This window comes from Aricia agestis, chromosome 5 (genome assembly GCF_905147365.1).
Source record: "Aricia agestis chromosome 5, ilAriAges1.1, whole genome shotgun sequence".
NCBI lineage: Eukaryota > Metazoa > Arthropoda > Insecta > Lepidoptera > Lycaenidae > Aricia > Aricia agestis.
This window is the reverse complement of record NC_056410.1, coordinates 19,750,664-19,776,309: the sequence shown is the minus strand read 5'-3', so window position 1 is coordinate 19,776,309 and position 25,646 is coordinate 19,750,664. Positions and strand designations below refer to the sequence as shown.

The window sequence follows — 25,646 nt, the reverse complement described above, 5'->3', positions numbered from 1 at the left end:
GGTATGTGCGCCGATTAACCAATATTTATATAGAGGTGTTGTAATTGTTAATCTGATTAAATAATTGAAAAGTTAGGTCGTAGTATTGAAGTTGAATAATTTTGATTTTTAATAACGTGCTCAATTTTTTTCTTTGGCCATGTGTCGCCAATCCATAATATATCAGATGAAATCATTTTACACTCCGCAAGTAACGGACAATCTTAACTTTTTGCAAGAAGACGCATCTGGAAAAAGGTGTTTATTTTTTTACAAGAAACTAGAAACATTAACATAATATCTAATCATGCTTAGTTGACAAACGATAGCAAATATGTAAATAAAATTATTTTAACCCAACTCAATATCAAACTAAAAGCTATTATACATTTAAGTAAGAGTAAGCTACAAATCACAAACGGTTGCAACAGCTCCACGCAGCTCCGTGAGATGTGTGGACAGATCTCGGGCCGATAGCAGGCGAGATGTCGAATGCACTGTCGCAGCCTCTCTAACCCTCGGTGTCATTGAACGTCTTGAACCGACTCATCGCGAGATAAAAATAACTAAACAATAAGAAAATTCACTTAATACAGATTCCAGAATATTCTAGAAGACTTAATATTTATTATAAGTGAAATGAAACAATATTACTACTGAATCTAGAATGGTATCGAAATGAGAACTCTACAATGTACATGATAATCTTCTTATACAGGGTGTAACAAAAATAAGTGATAATACTTTAGGGTATGTACGTGTTCCTTGTAGAGAGTTCACTGTAAAAGTAGCAGCGCTGAAGGACAATTTTTTTTTAAACTTTTGTATGGGGAAACTCGTGACGCTTGCCCATACAAAAGTGAAAAAAAAAATCATCTTTCAGCGCTGCTACTTTCACAGTGACTTCTCTACAAGTAACACGTACACACCCTAAAGTATTATCACTTATTTTTGTTACACACTGTATATAAAATTCTCGTGTCATTATGTTAGTCCGCGTACTCTTCCGAAACTGCTTTACTGATTTTAATCAAATTTTATATGCATATATTCAGTGGGTCTGAGAATCGGCTACTGGGTACTTTTTATATTGATATGTGCATTTGTTGAATAAATAATAATAAATTAATACAACACGAGACTGACGGCGACCATTGTTTGTGCGACGGGATAGCGATGGACGTTGCCATGGTAAGATACTTAAATATTTAGTCACTTTAATAAAATAATAATATGCTCAAAATATTTTACATTATTATGGCAAACCAATATAAAAAGATACCAAAAGCAGCATATTCTCCTTTCCTCCACATTGTTATACCTTCGTAGGACGTTCAAATGCGATTTTAGGTGCCACTCAAAGAAATTGTGTTAATCATCAAAATATTGCTGAACATACAAAAATTTAAATCATAGCTTAAAAAAATTATAATTAAATATATATTATAAAAACTTTTACAAAAATAAAAATTATTATAAATCCATATGAACATAAACATTTTAATCTAACTACATAATATCTTATCAAAGTTCCTAATTTGATAGAGCTATTATCTCTAAATCCATGAGTCACTGGATCCAGATAATTCCACCTGACCCCGGTTCATTGCACGCATCTAGCCGAGCCACTTACGTATTCTAATACCATTGTAGTAGCATCAGGCTGCTGTGGTTTCTTTTAACCTTTTCCATTAACGTAACCTCTTGTTATATTCAGTATGTCTGACTGGGAATATGTTCAGAATTTATTAATTGTAACATTTGATGTTGACGCCAAAAAGCTTATATTATGATGATTTATTATAATTATTTTGATAAAAATATTGTCACAATTCTAAGGATTCATCGCATATTATAGTGTCTATAGTCTGAGGGAATTCAATTTTTATAAGTATGTACATATTTTGTTGAACTTTGTTAATGGAAACTTTATCTTAGAACCTTTTATGTTATGTTATGTTATGGCCTTCTCATTATTTGTGAGAAATTTCATTATTACCAGTCCAGTAGTTCTTAAGCCCATCCAAACTCAAAGCGAACAATAAAAATTTTAACTCCAAATTTTGACCCAGAAGAAAATACTTTAACATGAAACTGAGTAATGTTTAGATAGTTACAAATATCCATGCAATATATTAAGGTATCGAATTTCCATTGTTAATGGTTGTTTGTTGCAGCAAAACGTTTTATCTACTGATAATCTTGATAAATCCTAAAGTTATTAATATCAAATAATATTTGCTGGTATCATTTACATAAATATTAGGTTTTCGAGCTGGTATTAAGACATATTATGATTCGATTATTATTGATTAATACTTTCCTGTCCAATGTTGTCATAGTATTTCGCATTCCTCTATAACAGCATTTCCTTTGTGGGCGCTGAAGGTCTAAAGAGGGGCGGTGTGGGACCCAGAAAAAAAATGGGGGCGTTGTGTAGAGTCTTGGGGGGGTGATTTATTTCATCTGGATGCATTTTAAATTGAAACAAGGGGGGCGCTAAAACATCTTTTCTCAAAGTGGGCAGTAGACAAAATAAGTTTGGGAACTCCTGCTCTATCATTATAGATATATTACACAGATACATTGTATCATGGTGTTTTTGTTAGTAGTTTAAGAAGCACTGTTGAGTTTTACTATTTTCTGTGAAATCCCATAAAAGATAGCAATATAACTATTTAAGTACGATGGAGTCGTGGAGTCTCTCCAACGTCCTCTACTTCCAAATTTGTTTTAATTATTGGTTTATTGGTCTTTAACCATGCATTAAAAAGTTATATTATATTTCGACTATACGCAAATGTTGTTTTGCCATTAAATGAATTTCCCTGTTTTTTAATTTAACACATTTCTATAACGAAGTTATTAATTCAGTGGACACTACGTCAAGGTGTCCAATATATTATTGAGGTTGGAAGTTTAAAAAGTATAGACTGGTATGCTGCAAATCGATCGGGCACTATTTACATATTAGTTTTAAAGTAAGCGAGGCTAGCGTCTGGAGAGTTAGGAAGATCGTAGAACTGGCCTTGTAGTCAAGTTGAACTTAATAATTTCGACGGCGAAGTTAGAAATAAAAATGACATGACATGATGACATTACATGACATGGTGCTAGAAATGCGTTATGTCATATTATGTGGCACACGACGTTTTGTCCGCTACTTATTTATATGACTAAATAATATAATTAGCATTGTTGCTATTTTTTTAAATGAAATAAGGGGGCAAACGAGCAAACCGTCCAAGGGCGACGGAAGTTGCTTTCTATCAGGTGACCCATTTGCTCGTTTGCCCCCTTATTTCATAAAAAAAAAAAACGGCTCACCTGATGGGAAGCAACTTTCATCGCCCATGGACACTCGCAGCATCAGAAGAGCTGCAGGTGCGTTGTCGGCCTTTTAAGAGGGAATAGGGTAATAGGGGAGAGTAGGGATGGGAAGGGAAGGGAATAGGGGACAGTAGGGAAGGGAATAGGGGAGGATAGGGAAGGGAATAGAGTAGAGGATTGGACCTCCGGTAAACTCACTTACTCGGCAAAACACAGCGCAAGCGCTGTTTTACGCCGGTTTTCTGTGAGAACGTGATATTTATCCGGTCGAGCCGGCCCATTCGTGTCGAAGCATGGCTCTCCCACGTCTAAAATGTAAATGGACACTGGAGTGAATGAATTGCATTCCAGTGCATTCTAGTACCCGTTTACTTTATTCCAGTAGCAATCCAGCACTAGATTGCATCACTGGATTGGAATAAAGTGAACCCCCTAATTACTCTTTTATTTTAAAATGTTTATAGTTTGCAACTAACATCATGTCGCTTTTTTTCACACATCGACACAACGGAAATTCCTTACGCTTTCAATAACAATCTTTTCGATTTTATTGATTTCATAAGTACATGTAATACCGGTTATTGATTAGTATCTCTGACAATTATTCTGATAAAGCTGATTGTGTTATCAGTAGATATCATTTATATTGAGGATAAAACTTTCACTGATTATATTTTTACTATCAACAAATTCCAAATTACAAGGGTAAAGTTTATTAGTTACTTAATAATCTTTCCTTTATAATTTACTTTTTCCTAAATTGTGCATTTATTGAATATTTCCAATTTGTTCCCCCTTTTACTAACTAAAGCCATAGTAAAATCTAACTTATTCTGAATCAATGCTAAATGTGATTTTGACATGATTTATTTTTAACCCCCGACAAAAATATAGAGGGGTGATAAAAGTTTGACATGTATTTCTGTCTGTCTATCTGTGTGTGTGTCTGTCTGTGGCATCGTAGCATCCAAACGGGTAAACCGATTTTGATACAGTTTTTTTTTGTTTGAAAGCTGACGTAATCAAGAGTGTTCTTAGCTATAGTTCATCATCATCAGCCTACTCAGTGCTGGAAAATCGCGGTTCATTTGGTTCGTGCAGGGCCTATTAGCAACTTGCTGTCGTTTGGTGGGCTTTATATTTTGCATTACAGTTCGTGACATTTATGAATATGTATACATCAATGGAAAATTGACCTAGTGCTGCAACATCACCTGGTAATTGATAGGATACCCAACTCCTCACCAACTTCGAGCAATGGTGTTTGGGCTCATTTTAATTGCGACAACTAGTAAGACGTCGATAAACAGTAAATATTTGCATGCTGCTGCTGCAGCATCACCTGGATTCTTTAGGAGCCGAGCTACATATGAACCCAAAGTGGAGGTTTCATGCTTGGACTCATATTGACGGCCTCATCCAAGAGGCGACATTCATAGATGGTATTCATTGGAATATGATCCTGTTGATAGTAATCATTATGCACTAGGTACACAAGTTTAAAAAGCATGAAATAAAATTAAATTAAGAAATTAAAAAAAAAACCGCCAAACAACTTTAAAAAGTAATGAAATTATACTTACTTAAGTTTAAATAATTCCTAAGTGTAAAGTGATATTTTAGTCCATAATTGTTGTCAAGGTGTATCAGGGGAACGCTAATGTAGATGTTTAATTTCACGTAAGTAAGTCATAACATTATAGTTTAAGGGTAATATTCGGTTCACAGCGAACCGAATCGATACAATCAGTGACTTGGCGATTTAAAATGCAAAAATCGCTGTTGGAGGTCCCCCGACACACCGTGACAACTATTATGGACTAAAATATCACTTTACACTTAGGAATTATTTCAACTTAAAATCAGTAAATATTATTTCATTACTTTTTAAAGTTGTTTGGAGAGTTTTTTTTTAATTTCTTATTTATGTTCAATGATTACTCCGCCGTTTGTGAACCGATTTTCAAAATATTTCTCTTGTTGTATAGGTTATCATCCGAATTTGGTACCGTATTCATAAAAGTGGTGACGTGATGAAGGGATCTATAAGTAATCGAGGGAACTTCTCGAAATTTATATAGAAACATGATTGTGGTGATTTTGGTTTCGTGAGCAAAATTCTAAGCATTTGTACTAACAAGTAAGATTTTGCACCAATGTATACAATACAATGTATGGTTCGGGAGGTGCTGAGAGAATATCTGACTCTTTATAGATACAAGTTTGGGAGTGTCGACGTTGTTTTAAGAACGGAAAGCATAATATGCAGTACTATGCAAATTACATCCATCATCATCATCACTACCATAAACCATTTTGACCCTATTATTGGTACTTTTCATAGCCTAGGTAACACCGCGGGGCACAGCTAGTCAATAATAATTTAATGTTTGCCACCTCTATCATTCCTAGTCTGCAAAATAATAATTTGTGTTGGTGTCTTACCGGAGACTTTACGAGGTATGTTCAATCTTGCACTCCGCGCGAGATTCTGCATACAGAATATTCCTAGCACGGACACACATACACACATACATACACACAGTAAACTTGTTATTTACACCTCGCGAGCCTTGGACTAAGCCTACTTATTTGTTTGAATGCTCATTATGACAAACAAACACCGAAATTTAAGTTTTAGTTTTGACGTGTGGCTTAGTTTGTGAGTCCAGATTTGTAAATATAAATACTTCTATGAATATAGAGCTTATTTCATTAAAAAAAAAAACTAATAGGTACTTGCGTAGATAAGAGACGAAGTTGAAATTTGAAACATAGCAAGCTGCAAGGTTAGCATCAAAAGATTCGTCCAATACAATGGAATAACTAAAAAGGTCTAAACTGTAAATTACACTGCCACAAAAAGCTAATAGAGAAACAAATTATAATACAAACAGCTAAATGTCAAGCGAACACAGATCACACTGTGTTAACGGTTATATTATTCATACATAGACATATTATTGATTTTTATTGTATAATACGAATTGATAGCTTTGTGGTAACTGAGTTTTCAAAATATGTTATTATGTTGTGTTAATAGTAAATACTGGTAGTTTACGTATAGTAGGTACGTATTAAGTTTAAGTATGCGTTTTCCGCCGGCCGGGCCTTTAAAATGGATTTTCAGATGACACTAAAAGCTGTCAATAACGAAAAAAAACAAGAGAGACAGAAATCAAAGTAAATTAAACCTTTATTAGTTAAATTCTTTTATTGCTGGCGGCGCTTGGACTTAATAGGTGATATTTCATATTATAAGTAATTTAAAATTTTCCATGCATCCACGAGCGCCATCTTGCGTGCGAGCGGTGTAATGCATAAAGTTGACAACAAGTGAGTTATTCGCTGTTATCACTTATCAGCCGCAGTTGCGCATTGCGAACGCCCCGCGCGTGCCGACTGCACCCGTACCATGATAAGCGAAAGGACGACGATATCATCGTCATATTAAACATACATTGCCGCTTTTGTATGAAAATTCGTTGAGGTTTTTCGGGAAATGAGCGTAGAAACGCAGCAGTTTGCGTGAAGCATTAATGTCATCATTTAATTTAACACGTTATCTGATTCAACACACCTATCACGAGTAAATTGGGCGGGAAAATAATAACTACTGTTAATTAATAAAACAAATAAGTAATTTGTGTAACAATTATTTTTAAATATATATATAACAATGACAATAATAGAATAGGAAAATATACAAAGCTGTTTTTGGTAGGTAAACAAAACACCAACAGAAACAAAAACTTCCAAAAGAAATCTCTATCATAAATAAAAGAAAGTTTCTGAAATTAATTACTTGTTCAAAGTATTAATTGCCTTGATTAAGAAGACAAGTAGCTAAGTTAATCAGCAATGTACAGTAAACAATAATCCGCGCCACAATGTTTGGCGGCGGCCGCAACTAATTGCCCGATAAGTCGTCGATTCGCGTCTCGTTTTAATAAGGTGCCTTGTGCATGTGTGCGTCAGCTCGCATGTGTGCACGGAATGCCACGGTCAGGTGTTGTGTGTGTGCGAATGACGTCTGCTTCATCGTCCAGCCTAAGTTGAGCCGTCCGCCTCCCCCGCGCCCTCGCGTTTAGAGATTCACGCGGGTCACGTCAAACCGGTCGGTTACAGTGACTGCGACGGTTGTTGCCACGCGAGGTTTACGTGTAACCTCGACTCACACACACGCGCGTAATTCGCGAATATCATTACCCTAATGAACATACACATAAACACAATCAGCGCCGTGATCCGACTTCAAACTGATGTCGTCAGAATTCATATTTTTAGGTTGTTTGTTATATAACCTGGAACCTTCGCCTGTTTTATGGAGGCTACACTGTGATAAAATGAAGGAAGAGAGAGTAATTAGTAGTTATGAGTAGAAATTATTAAAAACAAAAAAATAAGTCATAACACAAATTGAATAATATTATGTATTCTTATTACTTCCAACGATAGTCCTCATCAAGCGAAAAGTCTAAAGCAATTGATACAGAAATTAACAAGCTGAAAATTAAGCAGTGCAACTGATACCAAAATTCCATCACCATGTCGATTTAATTCCATAACTTGTTCATTTGAGGTGTTTTCCCTTAATTGCCATTGCTACGATTATCACTTAACTATTTACACTCGCCATACAATAGTTATCCATCAGGTATAGCCCTACCGAGCGGCGGTGGTCGCCCCACGTGTAATGGTGCTTGGGGGTGTTGTGACGTTTCGCGTCGGTCGGGTTGGACGTAGTTTCCCACGGTGCCGGTGGGAGGGGGCCGTGGATGCCCCCTGCCTCACTCCCGAGCCCTTTCGGGGCCCTCCCGTCCTCCCGGTGGCCTGTGTTTGTAGTTCACTACGAGTTTAGCATTCAAAGTGCTACAATCCTCTCGTGACAATACTTTGATATTTATTACTAGAACACTTCATACAAACTTCGCTATATTATATGGGAATTATAGTTTTTATTGCTAATGAGTAATGACTATAATATTATCTATTGAAACTGCTGTAGGCACAGCCTAAGAAACGAATAACCCTGAAAATGCAAAAAAAGTCTTAAAAAACCATAACAAATTTTATTTGTTAAATGATCGTAACCAAAAAATAAAGTATATATACAAGTTCAAATTCTATTATCCTTAATACCCTGTTCTTTAAACCTGAAAACCAATACATCACCTGAAGAATAAAACACTTAAATTTTTATGCTAGATGCGAGCAAACGAGCATCTAGTATATTTGCCGTAACGGAAAATACAGAACAAGGAACTACAGACTCTCCGTCTGGACGGTTTCCAAACGACACAAGTAACATTTCGTTAAAAACAATCTATATAAAAATAAATTAATTGGAGTGGGGGAACGTTATTTTCGTCACTGTCGACAATTGGGGTTCGGAAGATCACCCTGGAGCCAGGTCGTTGATCGCTGACTCATCCTTTTGTTTCATGACTCCAGCAAGTGTTTTGACTGGTCTACGTCTAGCGATCATGCGTGGATCAAAACACAGATTTAGATTAAAATTACAGTAGTAGAAAGGTGAAACTGTTATTACCCCAGCATTACCCCATATTGCTTTCATTTACGTCAGAGACTTTTAATTTATCATTTATATAATTTCTGCACACTCTACTACTTGTATAACTGTGTGTCATTAACCAAATATGGGATATTTGATAATGACAATTGCGCTCAACTTCAAGCTTATCGAAAGCATCCCAAAAACGACAAAAATAATTTGATAAATCGAACTAAATTTGACAATTTTTAAGCAGATCCAAACATCTGTGATCGAGAACCGAAGGCAATAAGTAGCAGTAATTCGTTTGTTTAACCACTAAACTTCTGCGAAATCCAATCCACTAACGCCTTGTGGCAATTACAGGAATTTTCCTTGTCAATATCATCATCGCCTTTGATGTCACCATCAGTCTAGGGAGGCAACCTTGGCACGTATTGTTTCCACATAAAACAAATGGATTTACTTAAATTACTCTTACAAAAGTAATTGTTTACGTAAAATAATTTAGTCAAAAAGTAGTGCAGTCAAAGTTATATTAAGCCTACTCATAAGTACCTATGAGGCAGAGTAAATATAGTGGTGTGAATGCGACCGTGCGCACATAACCTTTGCATCGCTATGATGTTTTCACCTATAATATGACCAAGCAAAATTCAACAAACATAACAAGTCGGGAACGCGTCAGGAATAATTTTAAATCGATCGCCAGCGCTGGATCGACTCGTGCCGGCGCGCAATTCGGATGTGCTAATTATAGGTGCTATTGCGGTTATAATAAGATCCTCACAGCTTCCCAGAATCGAGGCCGACTGCTTTATTAATATTTATCCGATACGAGCGCAGAGAACGCCGATAGGTGACGCTCTGTGTGCGAAATACAAGCGATAACCTGGAGCAGGTTAACATTTGAAATGATGCCTTTGGATCTAACAACGTAGAGGAAGTAGACCTATGTAATGCATTTAATCACGCATGTGTACAAGAGTTTATTCAAATACAGGTCGGTAGCCAAATGATAGTGTTGTCAAATCATCATCAAAGTATCATACAAAATATACACTTGGATCTAACAAAAATGAAGACGATATTCGTGATGTTTAAACAATAATATAGACTTCAAGATGATTTTCTGTTTACGTTAAATGTACCTAACAGAACTAAATGGCACGTGCCACATTATACATCTGTAGGAATCAAGCAGACGCAAACAATACAAAAATAAAACAGTAAAGTGGCGGAACGATTCGATTCGATATATCGACTGAAATTGCACCGATTAAATAACCGTCGAGGAAAACGTTTACAGTTCATGACGAAAGTGATAATTGCACGTTTAAAACAAGAATTGATTTTGCTATAAGTTAATAGGCTTTACTAGCAATTTTTTTAGTGATTGTGTCTTACTACCGTCATAAAAAAGTATAGAGTAAGTATAAATATTTTTAGAACATAATATAATATTAGGATTATATATACCATCGTTATATTATGTACTTACTTATTTAAAATTATATAATTTTGATATTTATGTAGTGGCAAATTGGTTCATCACAAAAATCACGAAGATGAAAAATATATTCACTAGCAGATAATTATAACCACCCAACAGTAACGTATTTTCACAAGCAATTAAAGAATTTGTATGCAAATGATCATAAAAATGTTTTCGAATAAATTGATACATTGCTAGAGGGATGAATTTTATTATAATCGTCGCCCTTGGCTTCCACAGGAGCACGCATATCGCACGGAAGGTTATTCAGACGTTCATCTCGAATACCATTGAAATCTTGATTCATTATCCTGTTTTGCAAATAATATGATAAACGCATTCGAAATTCTCAAATTAAAATGCGATGGGAACGATTTCGAAAATTTTCATCCAATTTATTCAAAGTTTTGGATGAAACGAATGCAAAGTTTAAAATAAACTAAAATTTGCAAAGACGGAAAAAATATTTTTTTAAATCATTACTTAAATAAGTATAGTAGAACTCGAAAAACGTAGAAGATGCTGACAGTAAAAGTTTAACTGAACGTAAAATTTGAATTATCGTTTTTGAATTCTTTGATAAATCGCTTCGTAAACGGTAATAAATGATAAATAATATGATTGATTAAATATATTGTGTATAACGCGGTCGTGGTCGGCCTGGCCCCACGCCAATGTTCTGGCCCCAAATTGATTTTGCCGAAACTCTTTACTCCGTTGCATGCATTAGTAGTGTAAATTAATTTCGGTTGCAGTTGCGAAACGCCGTCCTTTAACAAAACAAATCCAATGTCAGTTAAAATTAGGTTTGTATACAAAACGTTTAGTGTTCTTGCCAAATATTTTAATTAATACCGGTAATCTGCGTTCGACTTGCGGGAACTCAGTTTACGTGAGTGCAGCAACAGAGGGCGTTACGAGACGTTTACAAATAAATATTGTCAACTAGATAAGAGGAAAGATAATAGGCTCTTCGCATATCTGATGTCATCTTAAGGTTTATAAGAATAAGGTTAGTAATATAAATAAATAAACATACTTAGAAAGCTAAGCATAAGAAAATTAAATAATTACTAGGGATTTGAAAAAAAAACGGTACTAATAAGCTACTCAAGTAAGTAGATTAAAAATCGGAACTACGCGTAGAGTACTATTAAGATTATATTATGTAGTTGTTTTTCCAGCGTCTACGAGAGGATAGATTATATCTGCGAGATGTTACTTTATTGCGATAATATACATAAAAGAGGAAAACAAATGACGAAAAATATGAACTAATATTAATAATGAAATACGTTTATACTCTAATAAGTAATTGTATGTCAAAGGCCGGTGCTTGGATCCCCGCCAGAACTTTTATCTAAATCCTTTTCTGTGATACAGAGCCGAGATAAATAACACGGACAAACAAATAATACGTGACAGCGTGGAAATCGTCCAAGACGAATCTCTTAATAAGTAGCATGATTTACGCGCGTTTCGATTCATTTGAACGAAGATGAATTTCGAGTTTGAGAGAGTTTAGTGTTTGAACAAAATATAAAAGATTTCATAAATTAGGCGAACGGAGTGTATGTATGTATCGGCAGTCTCACGGAGCACTAGCGAGCTTATTTCCACTGGCAGGCGGCCAGCAGTCCCCGCTCGAAATTGCTTTTACTTTACATTGTACCAATGATACCGTAACACGGCACCGGCTACAGCTTGATATGTGCGCTACACCACATATACTATATTTTCAAACAACGCCTATTTATAAAGCGTGTTCCAGGTTCCTGCTGCTATTTTTAGCCCTTGAGGTTTGAACTAATTCTTCCTTGTTTTTGCTTTTTTGTTAGGAACCCTTTTAAACATAGGATTCTCTCATCAGGTCAAAATTAGATTTTGTAAATCGTTGTTAAAACAACGATTTACAAAGGTCAGATGACATTTTTGTTGAAGTCAAAGTCATACAAGACGTACAAAACGGTCAAGGAACTAGTTCCTTGAGTAGGCTCTAGAGCCTAACTTACAAAACTAGAGTATCTGTGAAGCTCCCAAGAAGTCAAGGAAAAACATCGCAGCAAACAACAAAGAAAACGTCCTACAATGCGCAAAAACAGACGAATCCGAGTCGAGATTATTTGCCATAATAACATGCCAAGTTATCGCCTTAAAATTTTCCGAGTGCCCCTTATCCGCTGCAGCCGAAAGCCTGTGCCAAGTCCAAGATATTTTTCTCCTTTTTACCCAAACGTACTGCGGCAGATCAGAGTTAATAATGGTACCTGAATTAACAGAACTAATACGAGAAACAAAACGCTCGCCGCGCCCGATCATTACCGGCCCGATCTTAATGATCCATTTGATCCAAAACCCTTTCTTTTTTACGTCGAATTTAATCAAATTATAGGTTGAAGCGTATTTTAATATTTCAATATGGCCCAGCCGATATCGTTTGTGGAATTTTAGCTTTTTATTATTCGAATTTGTTCCAGTTCTGGTGGTAATTTCGATGGTCTAGACGAGTGGGAATCGTTTAGTTCGGGATCCTGCGGATGCGTTATAAATCATTTGATACGCGTCTTGAGTTTTTGTTTAACTTTAGCGCGTGTTATGTTTGTGTTTAGAAGTTAAATTTCCATGTCTGCAACGAGTTCGTTTTGTTTATTTACTCCTTTGTATTTATCATTATTGCGAAAATTAGGGTCCCGTAATTATAAGCTCCCAATGTCAGTGGGTGAGTAACGAAAGATAAGTAGAATTAAATTACAGAAAAAGTTAAACCTCACGATGATATATTTTGTGTACAAACCTCGAATGAACATCGAAACAAACAAAGGGGTATCTAAATTTGGCCCTGACTTTCGTGTAATATCTGCCGCCCGCCGGAATCATACGCGAAACAAGTACAAACTTTTTATGGTATTTTCATCTGTATAGGCATGATGGAACAAATACATGAATATTGTACTGAATATCCAATAAAACTGCCTGCAAAAAACAACTCAATACTCGTCAATATAAAGCTCAGATTTTTAGGTGCTCAGTGAAAATCGTTTTTGGATTCCTGAAATGGACGACCACTGCAAAGTGATCCTTGGCTCTGCACGATAAGGTGCAAGTCATCTCGTGGAGCCTACAATATGTATTTCACTGAAAATTTTCCGTCCTCGTTCGATACGATACTGCGGAGAGGGACGGCGGCGGGGTGGCACTCAACCCTCCGCTTCGGCGGGTGGTAAAAGATTAACCTAGTTTTGTTATTTGTCCACTGTCAGTTGAGTACCTTCACAATGCGGCCGAGTCTGCCGGTACATTCGACCGTTTACAGTAATTGTAAATGATTGATGTTTCTGAACTTGTAGCGACAGGCACTCTTATTATCCTTCAAAGAGTTTTTTGGTACTTCGCTGATGGCGATGAATTAGGATAAGGTAAACATCGGTTAATGATTGTCGAGGTTCGGTGATTGATTGAGATACGGAGACTTAGGAATGCGTCTAAAGGTTTCCAAATTTATCAAATAAGCTTGATATCGCAGACGATATTTATTTGCAATTCTTCTATCTTATTCATGTAAACAAACACCTAGAATCACCCTAAGCACATCAATAAGCCAACATTTTCAAATAAGCATCGCTCAAAAATATTGGTAAAAAATGTATATTTCGAGCGACGCATGATATTATTACAGCCCTGAGATATGAGGGGTGCGGTGTGCTTAATATTGATAGGGACATTATTCCGTCTCAAACACCAACACAATGCTGTAAGAAGTATGACAAAATAACGCAGAGGTGGCTAATTTTCACTTTTGCTAATAGTAACGTAACGAAAAGATGGATATAGCAAATATATATCAAAAGTGATGTTTAAAGTTACATTCAGTATTTAATCTACGGTAAACAAAAAACTAAGAATACAAAAAATACGGGATTTGGAATTTTTGAATTTAAAAGAAATAGCGGCAAAGCCAATTCTGGCTACCGACCGAAAAACGGCTCTTGAGCGTGCGACGGGGATTTTAAAAATCACCACCCCACGAAGGGTTAACCCCGGAGGGGACAAACAGAAGAAAACTGTAGCGCATGACACTAGTGTGCTTTTGATTTTACCACCCGCACTTGACGCGTATGAGTTTTGCAGACTGATCTTCAAATGTTTTTCATTTTACATATTTCCCCATGTTAGTTTTTATTTTCTTTGCGTTTTCCGTCTGTCTGATCGGTGGTAAGTGTTTTGAAACGATCACAAAGGTTTAAGCTACGTAGAAATTCTTGCATTTTCTAATAAGCGTTTTTATATTCTAACGGATGAATCAAGATCTGTTTGTATACGACCATGCTTTCACATTCCGGATACTATAAACTTTAAAAGACCATTCTTTAAACTAACAGTCTGTAACCATTGGCAAATTCAAAGTTTGCAAAAGTTTGGAAGGCAAGTGGCGAAACAAATGGTAGCGCTAATACTCCCGGCCAATACGGCTACGTAATTTAATCCCGGCCCGGCGGGGCATCGGGGAAAATCTATAAATCTGCCGCCATTACTCCCCGGGACTCCCCGGGACTCTTATTTACTCCCGCACAAATTCAGATGACAATGTTTTAGGGGAAGGAGCGGTGTAACTGCCCGATGTTTGCTTAGGGTTGCCGACGCACCTGTTTTTGTGTTGTAATCGATGCTCGGATAATATAGCGATTGTTTTTAGGATGATCGCTGTCAATGACTTCTAATGTGGCAGAAATAATCTTTTGATATTATTGATACTTACATTTTCTACTGATACGTTGAATTTCTCTCACTATTATTATTATTTATCTTTACTGATATAATATAAATTATTTTCATTTAATAATACATGCCTGAAAAGGTTTTCTACAAACTTATTTATGTAATTAACATCTTCTCTTACTTCTGTCACAAATAGAAATTAAGAAATGGCTACGTTTTATTAAAATATTGATGAACAAAGTAGTGTAGTGTCAACCCTGCATGCGTAAGATCTCCTCGCCCCCGTCAATTACTAACCCTGACCGATCCGAGGCGCAACTTATTGACGGACTGTTAGCCTCCCAGCCCGCCATCCGCCTGCACTTAGGTCACATTAGGATAGAGAATCAAATAATAGCATTTAAATCCAGTAAATTTTAGAAGTAGCACCTCCATCGTGGGTATCGCAGACACCATAGATTTTCAATTGTCATGCGGCAGCTGGCTGCCGCTTGGGGATTGATGGGTTAAATATCAATATGTACACATTAATACATTCATCTTGATATTTCGAATGAACGTTACAATAGAGGCTATAAGTTATTACTCTTTGAAAACCGAAACAATTTTATTTGGTATCATAATTTCCAAGTTTTTCTTAATTAAATCAGACAGTACCTATGCTAACAAATCTAGCAAATGAAAGAAACAAAATAAAAACACATCCAATACGAAACTTTTAAATATAATGCAATGATAAGACACAAATTAGCAAAATTGTAATCCACAACAGAATCACCGGGTATATTTGCATCGAGTCCGATGACAACCCCCGCGGGGATGACGGTGGGGGTGAATCTTAAATAAAATCCCGACAATTAATTAAAAACAATGGTTTTATACAAGTCATCCGACTAGACGCCAGCAGCTGTATAGTAAAACGGTAAATTAATGGGTTCAGTCTTGAAATTTTGCATGGAAATGGAAATTATAAAAGTGAAGCGCTGACTTTATCTTTTTCGATGAATTACTTACTTACTTTATCTTTGTCGATAAATAATTAAAATCAGATGGGATTTTTAGACAGACTAAATCTAAATACAAATGTTAAATCAGTTTACAGCACCAGGCGTTTAACGAGGAAGATGTTTTGTAAATCGGCCTGTGGGTTTGTAGATTACACGTCCATGAAACTTATTTTATTTTACAAATTAAATCATTACTCAATATTAAAGATTTAATTTGCTAATGAGCCAAATAACAAATATAAAAAATTACAGTAACAAAATATGTACAACAAATCCACCATAAACTATCGACCAACATTTAAAGGACGAATCAATCGAACATTCGCGTATCAAAGCGGAGTAAATTGACAAATATAATAAAAGATAGTGACGTCCGAGGGTGTCGAGGGAGCGCCCCTCGCAGGGCCGGAGGACGGAGGGCATAATTCCGCGAATGATACGCCAAAAGCTCAATCGAAACGATATATCGCCGATACACTATGCGCGCTGTAATCCAGTTACCTTTTATGGCAAAGAATATTTATCATTCCGGGAGGGAGATTGTACTTACCTCTGTATTATTTATCGGTAATAATATCACCCTCGTGGATTTAAAATTGCCAATAAATGGTAAGAAAAACAGCGGTCGAGTTTGAGGTTTGCTGTAAGTTCTGCTTCTTTGATTTACAAAAATCATTAAAGAAAATCCTTTTTTTATTTATTTAGTTGACATTAGTTTTTCGATTATTATTATGTTACTCGTTATTCGTATCTATTACGTGTCTTTTTGATTAAATATCTCTGATTGTTCCCACACAATTTCCATAGTTCATTTCTAGTCAAGACTTTCCATCCTCCTTTAGAATCATAATTCGATTTAACATTGACAACAATGTGAACGATATATTAATATGTATTTAGACTTGTCATATCTGCTCACTGCTCTCTGAATATTTTTTTGGTTGTATTTTTATGTATCGGAATATGGAATCAACATCGGGCGAACCTTTGCATATTAGAACTGCACAACGGTTTGATAAACTTATTTTTTTGTATATTTTTATTCGGCATTCAATTTGTTTAGTCCTGCAATATTTACATGGAATCGCTATTTTCAGCTGACTGGTTTGTATTATTCGTATGAAATTTTAAATGACCAAGTGTTTGGATAAGAGGAGTAATTAAAATTATTTTAGAGTTAATATTATTAGGCAAGGCTAGTCTCAGCATGGATTCATTTATTGAACTGTTCTTGTTTCAAACTTTTTACTAAATCAACTTTGGATACAGCAGGTACTATCGGATCCAAGGTTCAATATGAATATTACAAGTCATGCTAACAATCTATACCCGGTGCTGCTTCAATACAAAGGCGTGAATATAGTTGCAGATCCAATTCATACAGTCGTTGGAAATCCAGAAAATCCCTAAAGAAGTATAATGGGACCGCAATACGCGTGTATCACTGCCGAATGTTCCCTCTTTGTTCCCCTTTATTTATTACGATGGAGATTGAAAGGGGACGATTTCTGGACGCACAGATGATTTTGACGACCCTAACCTAGCAGATAGGTACTAAATGTGCCCTATGTACGAGGGGTTATGATATTGACGTTGATGTACGGACAAGTGTTTGTCAGGTTAGAATTATGGGATATTGTAAATACATTGTTTGTTGAGATCCTTCTATGTAGGATGAACATTCCAAGAAATTAATCAAAGACACATGACATTCTGATTTCTGATGATCGAGAATAAGAAGTCTGGCAGGGTACATCGTTTAGCGCTTAGATTTTTATGATATCAAATGCCCCACATTATGAAAGAGCACTTCACAGTCGAAATTATCGAATGCAACTTGGCAAACCTGCTTATCAAAATAATGGGACTACAAACTGCGAATTTAAAGCTTAATCCTATATACTATGACTCAAATCCGCAAAAGTAAGTACTGATGTATGCCGTACATGGGTAACTCAATCAGGAAAATCGATAAAATTGAACCTTTTCGACCGGTGCATCTCCCAATATTATGTATGGGGTGGGTCCCCATAACGCTCAGATGTGCAGCGAAAGGCCGCGATATTGCTACGATACTGCGTCACTGCCGAAGATAATTGCAGTATTATTGGATGATCATCCTACACTATATTTACATGTATAATAATGTTATTATTCATGTAAATATATTGTAGGGATAGTGGATACATAATATGGAAGCTTGTACAACAACTGACAACGCACTGAGAAATAATGGCATGGATGGATGGAATGGAATGGAAACCAGATTGAGTAATAATATGGTCGAAATGTATCAACAAAAATTATAGTATTAAATATTAATAGTATAGCTGTAGATGAAGAGTTTTTTTTAACACAGTAATCTGTATAATTTAGCACAATTAAGGAGTAGATCACCGGAAATGATATAGTTTACAATTTTGCGGGAAAATGTACGGTTCCCGTAAAATTTCTTGCATACGCTTGGGGAGCCGAGCGGAACATCTAGAAACACACAAAAATGTCCACATAAAGATCTACTAACCAAAAATTAAATAACATTCCTCGAGTCCCAACTTTCAAGTTAAAATCCCACCAGAGTACAGTCCGTAACACTAGTTCTCACGAGCGGTGATATCTGATTGACGTGGTGTAAATCGTTCATAAATATTTAACATTTATTCACATTCCTCAACATCAGTGCTTGAGGCTTTATAATCTCTCTAAAGAGGATTCGACTGTCTAAAGTTTCTCGTTAGTTTGTTAATTAAATTGTGAATAATTCCTTTTTAATGGAGCCATTTGAGTAACGACATTGATTTAGTCGCAAATATAGTTAGAGTTATTCATAATTTGTGCGTAGTTTTGATCAAAGTATATGGGTTGAAATTTTCATCACCTTGTAGTCGTAGCTAGCTACAATAAGGCGCAACGACTATCATCACACTATCTACACAGGAGTAATTTTAGTGCCCAAGTCTGTGACCAATACACAAGAGTGGGCGGATGACCGACCCAACTGGCGAGAGATCAAGCGGAGGACCGACAGATGCTCATCTGACGCATGGATCAATCCGATCCGAATCAGGTGATCAGCCCGATCCTCGATCGATATTCTCGATCTTAGCTGATCGAACCCACTACTGATGCGTACGGTTGCGTTTATCACACCATCGTCAATCTCTCTAGTAAGACTCTTCTCCAAACAATCTAGTTCAAATCTGCGGAACCCTGAATGCCGTTAAATCAATTACGTAGATTACTCGGCCTTGGTCGGACGGTAACGTTTCATATTTTTACGCGATCACGCAACTGCGCCAGGTGTGGAGACAGATTGTATGCGTGGCGACCTTCCACGCGAACGTGTACACTCATAATATATTATGCTCATAATATCATAATATTATGTTAGATTTTAGAAGCCTTATAATATATATTATAGCCTTATAATATATAGAGAGAAAATTCATTCCGTTTTGGGACTACCGAACCCACTTTTGTATTTAAGCATTTTTTTCTGACGCAGCAACTTTCCTACTGAAAATATCTGCTGTTATATACAAAAGTGCCTAAGCACCTTTACTCTATTATATGAAACACTTTGTTATCATGTAGGAACTATTAAAGCTATTGGCATAAAATCGTTGCTAATTTAACCCTCACTTACTAAAATAGTGAATTTTCGTTACATAACTAACACCGTGGAGTAAAATTTTACCCCAAATAAAAACATGATAAAATAAGGTAATGGTTGAAAAATTACAATATTTATGATTAATTTACGTTAGACTAGCAAATTATAAATCTATAAATAAACAAAAAGCAATCAACAAGTAAAGCGATGTTATGGCTTACAGACCGTATGTTACAAAAATTACAATGTCACGTATAAACTTAATATAATACAATTAATAAAAACAGGTAATAGTAACATAATTGTAAATTAAAACTTAGTAAGTACCTATTAATTTATTAAAATATATAGAAGCAACCTTGCAAGCAGCCATTCTACTCCCAGAATGTACCATCATTTATGAAATCACTGACCTTATTTAGGCTTTGGCACACAAACGTTCCTTGACTACTTTTTTAAATTGAACGTTTTCTGGGATTTTATTGTGAAGGCGTATATGTTGACCTTTAAAAGATTTACTGACTTTACTAAGTCTATTCACCGGCAAGTCTAGCTTGTGCTTGTTTCTCGTGTTCCTACTGTGAATGTCACTTTTAGCTTTAAATTCACTTATATTTTTTCTAACATTTTTTCTTGTTTTTATTTGGATATTACATTATCCAAAATGTATTGAGTTCACAGTTACAGTTACTATACCAATTTCTTTAAATTTATCTCTCAGAGATTCAAAAGGAGACATTTTATAAAAAGAACGTATGGCTCGCTTCTGCAGTACAAATATTGTATTAATACAATTTTCATAAAATTTACACGGCAGCGTTTCCCCATAAAAGGATTCTTATGATTAATCGTGCCGTGGCTTCATCAGAAATGTCTCTAATTTTTGCCTACCTGCAAGATTAGCAATATGAGGACCCTTTTGTAATTTACTATCAAGTGTAATGCCTAAGAATACAGTAGTATCTATCAAATTCATCTTCTCATCATTTAATAGTACATCGGTTTGGATTTGCCTTACATTGGGCAAGGTAAACTTTATACATTTAGTTTTATTGAAATTTAAAAGTATGTTGTTAACATTAGCCCAATATACTTGGGAGAGCACTGTTTAGTGTTTACCTCGTCATAGTTTGATTGTTGTCGCTTCACTTTAAAAATAAGTGAAGCGTCTTCAGCAAAAAGTACTATCTCATTATCATAATCCTTATCAAGGTAAGTCATTTATATAGATGAGAAAAAGAAATGGGCCCAAAATAGATCCCTGTGGGACATCTAATTCTATTTTGGTTCCATTGGACCTGTAACAGTTTACCTCAATCCTTCCCAGTCCCCGAGTTCCGTTTATAAGGTAAGAAGTCAAAAGGCTGAGAGCTGAGTCCTTTATACCATGGTGGCGCAATTTCCTGATCAATGTAGCATGATCCACACAATCGAAGGCTTTGGAGAGATCGCAAAACACTCCTAGAGCATCCTGCGACTCCTCCCAAGCTTGAAATATTCTTCTTCTATATACTTCTTATTCAAGTCTATGTACTTCTTCTATTTTTTATACTTTATCACCTTCCAGCTCCGTTTCAGTGTCAGTTTCATGATTTCTGTGGGCTGACGGCGCGTCTTATAATAATTGGGCATGAAACCCTCTGGTTCTTCTTCAAATCTGGTTCTCCTTCAAAAGCTTCGTCTTCTTGAATGCTGGCAACTTATTTGTTAGATTAAAAAATACTCATATGGCCTGAGTTATGTAAATATAGACAAAATTAATTTTTAAGGATAGCAAAACAACTACATATTTTTATATAAAAAACTACATACTTATATATTAAATAACACTGTGGGGTATATATTTACCCCATTGCATAGGTCTGTACAGCTGAAATGGGTGACCTTTTACCTGCTACGAGTCCACTACCCTTCAAAATAATAATAATAATATCTATGGACGCTTCACACGGCACACCACGATAACTCGGCGATTTCATTACAATATTCGGAAAGTGCTCTCTTCCTTCCTTTATAGATAGACTAGCTGTTGCCCGCGACTTCGTCTATAAAAATATTACAAGTGATTGTTGAATCCATACTAAAATTAAAAATGCCAAAGTGTGTCTGTCTGTCTGCATGTCTTTTTGCCTGTGTATCTCTCTCTCTGTTACCTCTTCACTCCCAAACTGCTGAACGGATTTTGTTGAAATTTGGTACAGATATACATTGAGTCCCGGGAAAGGACATAGGACTTTTTATCCCGGAAAAATGTACGGTTCCGGCGCGATAAAGTAATTTTGACGCAACGGAGTTGCGGACGTCATCTGTCACGGAATAATAGGTTGTTTCTAAAGTAATATTTTGCACCTAAATATCTAGGTTCTCGGGATACCTTCTCTTCTATCTAACTAAAAATGACCTAACCTCGCGCTAAATCCTGTTGAAGTTGTAAACAAAGGCCTATCAATAATGTTTATTGTACCCCATATTAAGATGACCCGGGAAACTATTACTGGGATCAATATCTGATACAATGAAGCCGCGAAGGGGGCCTCATTTTTATATTCACAAAAAGACCTAACTCTTCCTCGTCCCTAGAGCGCAGACGGTTGGTTTTTCGCTTTGAGATAAGAGCGAAAATTGAACAAGATATTGTAAAAAAACATAAAAAAACGTACACCTTATTCGGGGGTGGTAAGGTGGATGATCCCGTGCGCCAATCCCAAATCATACTATTGATTGAAGTGAGTGCTTTAGATTTTTACATAATATGTGTCTTTTGGCAGGGGGAGACTTTGTTGATGTGTGACTACACTTGCTGTGGATTTTTACAATATTTTTACGAAATTCTTACTTACCGCAGAGTAGACAGAATTATACCGGGTCGAATCTCATAACTAAAAATACAAAAAGTAATAATATTCAAATACGGTAGCCAAATAAGCTGATGATTTGCCTGATGAAAAGACAATAGGGTTACACGAGCGTTTTCCGTTTTTATAGACCTCCACACTTGCTTTAGCCGTTTGTCTGTTTACTTTTTACGCTTAAGGCACTAAAATTTAGTCAGAACTCAATGTGTAAATACTTTGAATTCAAAAAAAGCACATTAGTTAGTTTTTATATTCAAAATGATATGTAGAGTTCCCATGAAAAATTGATGCTGTGATATGTAACAAAGGTGCAAGAAATATCTGTCTTCACTCTTCATATTGGAATTCAAAAATTGAAAAGTCAAAACACGAGTGCAAAGTTGAGTGGAGAAGTCAATGTGGTTATTAGCAATTAATTAGCAATACAATAAATTAAAGCGCTATTAAAGTAATAAATATCACTAATAACATGCAATAATGTAGTGCTAAGTATCGCTTATCATAATAAGTATCATTATGTCATAAATTGTAACAATATATATATTAACATAATTTCTCAATTACAGTATATACCTACTTAATATCTTACGTACTAATATCAAGATTTGCATAAAAAAGCAATAAGAAGGTGTGAACAGCAAACTATTTTGTTGTTGTAATTGTACAATGAGTAGGAATGTTAATTTGTGGTGTTAGATTAATTGTTTAATTTTTATTACTTATTGCACTTAGGCTATGTATATTTAGTTCGTTATCTACAGTACATACATAACACTTTGTAATGAATACTGTTATTTTGCCTATGTTTTTATGTTAGCATCTTCACTTGCATAAAACATAGGCGGTGCACCGTGCAATGTTTTTCAATGCAGAGCTTAAAAACCAATTAACTTATAATTGCACATAAATGTAATACAATAATGATTGTTTTACTAATAATTAAGAATTGTCATAACATTTTTTTCTAAATGTAGACATCAGGTTGTATTTTGTTCTTTTTATAAAGTTAGGGCGTGAATGCTTGTCGAGCTACAAAGAAGGGGGCGGTGGATGTGTTAATGGTGATAGAAACAGGTTTAGGGGTAATGGGGGGCTGTCGATGTACTGATTATGACGGGCCTCAGGAGGATGGCCCCGGCCCTCGTCAAATTACAACGGGGCGGTAATTGCTGACGATGATGAGAATATTAGCACGAGAAGGTAGATGTATTGAAGATGGTAAAAATAGGTTTGGAGTGTAATAGGGGGAGGTCGATATGCTGACTGCTGAGTGCTTATATGGCCGAAGGATTGTCCCTTTGGCGGAAGGATGGCGGGAGGATCGCCCCAACTAATACGGTTCTGATGATGATGGCGGGAGAAACGCCCCAAATAGCACGGGGCTGATGATGTTGGCGGGAGGATCGCCCCAACTAACACGGTTCTGATGATTATGGCGGGAGAAACGCCCCAATTAGCACGGGGCTGATGATGTTGGCGGGAGAATCGCTAAATTAGCACGGTGCTGATGATGATGATGATGATGACTAGAGGATGACCCCAATTAGCACGGGGCTGTTGATGATGATGATGACGGGAGGATCGCCCCAATTAACACGGGGCTGATGATGATGGCGGGAGGATCGCCCCAATTAGCACGGAGCTGATGATGATGGCGGGAGGATCGCCCCAATTAGCACGGAGTTGATGATGATGGCGGGAGGATCGCCCCAATTAGCATGGAGCTGATGATGATGGCGGGAGGATCGCCCCAATTAGCACGGGGCTGATGATGATGGCGGGAGGATCGCCCCAATTAGCACGGGGCGGTCGCGAAAGCTCGCGTTACGTAAGGCGCGTAACGGGCCGGTCGTTGACCCGCGACCTGCGCGCGCGCCTCTCGTCGCCCTCCGCATAGAGTAGCGCAGACGCGACAATGTGACCGGAAGTAGGCGTATTGTTAGAGATCGATTATTTTAGTCGATATTTTGATTCTAAGGATACTTTTAATTATTTATTTAATGTCTACATTCGACAGATATATTGGCTTATACGCAATTTAATTTTGCTTCTTCACTTCTTCGCCCACGAGCGTTCATGAATAAGTAGAGCGATAGTCTATCATCGAAATCGATAGTGGAACGCAAAACTATAGACGGCTTCGGGAATTGGAGAGGGGCGACTTGCCTCTAGGATACTGCCAACTCCGGCGGGCCAAGTAACTATGTAATGTCACGTCTACATATTAGTCTATGACGAGGAAGCCTCGTTACGATCTCCATGGGACGGCGTCGTGACGTTATGGGTTTCGTTATGGCCTTTGTTACCTTCCAAGTAATTGACTTTATTAACGTTCGGAAATTCAAAGTAGCCGGTTACACTAACAGGTAAATAACACTATTTTTTTCATCTATTAGTTAACCTTATTAGCGTTTCGGAAGAAATTGTGTGGAAACATAGTACAGAAAAAGAGTAGTAAACTTGACATGTAAAAAGTTGAATGAAAGTGACTACAGAAAGATCCTTTGGGATCTTGGGAGAGCTAAGTGCGGCCTTGTAGACCCCTAGTATAAATTCTTGCCTTTTACTTAGTCCAGTGGTTCTTAACCGGTGGCCCACAAACCACTGGTGGTCCCTGGAGGCATTCCAAGTGGTCCGCGAAGCCATCCTAATAATATGTGAGAACTCAGAAGTTAGTAAAGAGTATGGACTATGCAGTCACGAAAATCACATTTACATAATAATTAAAATCGGTAACTATTAGATTTTTGCCAAATAAAAAAAATTGTGCTAATTTTAAAGTTGTCCTTGTTTTCTTTATCAAAAAACCCTTAGTTTAGGTAAACCAACCGGGTGGTCCCTGGCTAGATAAACATTTGGTAAAATGGTCCCTCATGACTAAACGGTTAAGAACCACTGGTTTAGTCAGATGCACAAATATATTATACAAAGCTAGAGCCTCTGCACTCTGAAACTTCTAATTCTCGTACCTTCGATGTTCATTCTATTATATCGAACTTTACTTGTTCGATCGGAAGAATTCGAAGTGCAAAATTTAGTATACTACAGAACCAGTCACTGCTACCAACAAATTATTATAGCTTAGCTCTACAATATAGAGGTACTCCTAATGTACGTTTGGTTGCACTCTACAGGA

At 36.4% G+C, this 25,646-nt stretch overlaps 1 long non-coding RNA gene across 1 annotated transcript; it reads right to left on the bottom strand.

Moving 5' to 3' along the window:
• Positions 1 to 1,798: 1,798 nt before the first annotated feature.
• Positions 1,799 to 25,408, bottom strand: LOC121727197. The gene is made up of 3 exons (XR_006035623.1): positions 25,078 to 25,408; positions 18,259 to 18,264; positions 1,799 to 1,813 (listed from the first exon to the last, which is right to left on the bottom strand). It is a non-coding gene; the product is annotated as an uncharacterized LOC121727197 (long non-coding RNA).
• Positions 25,409 to 25,646: the final 238 nt, after the last annotated feature.